The sequence below is a fragment of the Toxorhynchites rutilus genome, chromosome 1 (genome assembly GCF_029784135.1).
Source record: "Toxorhynchites rutilus septentrionalis strain SRP chromosome 1, ASM2978413v1, whole genome shotgun sequence".
Taxonomy (NCBI): Eukaryota; Metazoa; Arthropoda; class Insecta; order Diptera; family Culicidae; genus Toxorhynchites; species Toxorhynchites rutilus.
Window position 1 is genome coordinate 76460635 of NC_073744.1, and position 1841 is coordinate 76462475.

The window sequence follows — 1841 nt, forward strand, 5'->3', positions numbered from 1 at the left end:
TTACAAAACAAATTTTATCTATTGGTGACAAATTCGTTGGCAAAATAGCTGCTCACGCTTTGCTGTAGCTAGCAATCGAACCATAACAGCGCGAAAGGATGTTATTAGTACAGTAAAACCTGTTTTTGTGCGTTTTTTTGTGCGAATTTTTTTTGTGTGGTTTTTTATGCGATTTTTTTTGTGTGGTGTATGAAAAGAAGCATATTATCGTTCATTTAGTTTTTTCGATGGTTTATATGCATTTCAGTGCGAAAAAAGCATATTTGCGTCTCAATTATCCACTTCTGAAATCATTCCCCTCCTCTCATCAAATGCTTTTCTAAGTTTTTCTAAGTTTTTGCATGACATGATTTCTAACAGCAACACGTTTCGACATACCACTAAAAGCACAAAACAGCCACGCGCAACCGAAAAGGCAAAGTGTCCCATCGCAAAGCATGGAAACAAAAGGAAATGAAACGGTGAATGGCGTGGATTTGAGTTATTTTCTTGGGGGAAACTTTTTTTATGCGGTCCCTATCTACCGCACAAAAAAAGTTTTTTTTTCAAAATGTGTACCGAACGCGATTTTTTAAAGCTGCTGGTGAAGTTTTGCACGATTTTTTTTTATGCGACTTTTTTTTGCGATCCCTATCCCCCGCACAAGAAAAGGTTTGCCTGTATACCTTTTCGCTCCTAGCCGCGCAATCAATGCCTTTCTTTCCAAGCAAGATGTACTTCTGTTTGGCTCCCATCGGCGGGGAAAAGAGTACTATCAGCTTATGGCGATGGTGACAAAAAATAACGCTGATTATGGCTCCACTGATTTCGCTCAGGGAGGAGGAGAATGCTGTGCATATACCAGGAAGGAGATTAATAGATCCAGAAGATCCGGAAAGAGCTGTTACAAGTGAATGGTTTTGCATAAATGCTAGAGCAAAAGGAGTTTGACAATGATTGGAACAGGTTCGTTTTTACTTTCAGAATAAGTTGCCTTTTGTGTTGCTAATTTGCCATATATTACAGGAAAGCAGTTGCGTCGGATGTTTAAATCAAAGGAACTCCTGAGCCTTGAATTTTGTGTTTTTTGTTTTATAAACACTTTTGTAAACACCGTGGCAATACTGCTGATATTTGAGATATAAATTAGATTAAGAGAGTGCACTATTTTTCACGAATATATATTTGCTTATTTTATTTTCCTCAGCGAGTTGATATGAAACCATAACCACACAATCAAACAAAAAGTAAATAATTCTGAAAACTACGTCTCGCTACTCGTTTCACGTCTTGTCATAAAAGTGTCAAGAACAGAACACCTATCGTTTCAGCATCTTGAGGTGGTCCAACTTTCTTGTAAACAAAACACAATACGCTTGTGCCGAAGCTCGGTCGTGATCAGTCTGTCTCTTTCACACTTCAAGCAAATAATTCCCCTTCTGCTTTCTTCCGTGCTGTTTTCATATACCGCTCCCATACCCAACTTAGTGACGAAACGGCCTCACCTTAGGATATACTTCTAGGTGCCTTGGTTTTAATTTTTCCTTCTGCTTTGTTATGGGCAACCTTACACTGATGATGCACCATAATCTGAAATCCGTTGTGAACCGAAATCCTGCTTGGGAAGTGTGGTTGGTACTATTTCATTTTCTATCTAAAGAGGGTTCGTTTGCTGTTGTGGACAGCAGAACTGTTCTCTATATGAAATTAGCTGTATGTGTTAGATGTATTATGAATTCACACCTTGATGAAATAAGAGCTAAATGTTTAGTGAAGAGATTCTTTGGATCACAGCACCGACCGCAGTTTAACAATTCAGGACTCCAACTTGCATAAGTCGGTCACACTGATCACTCATCGAG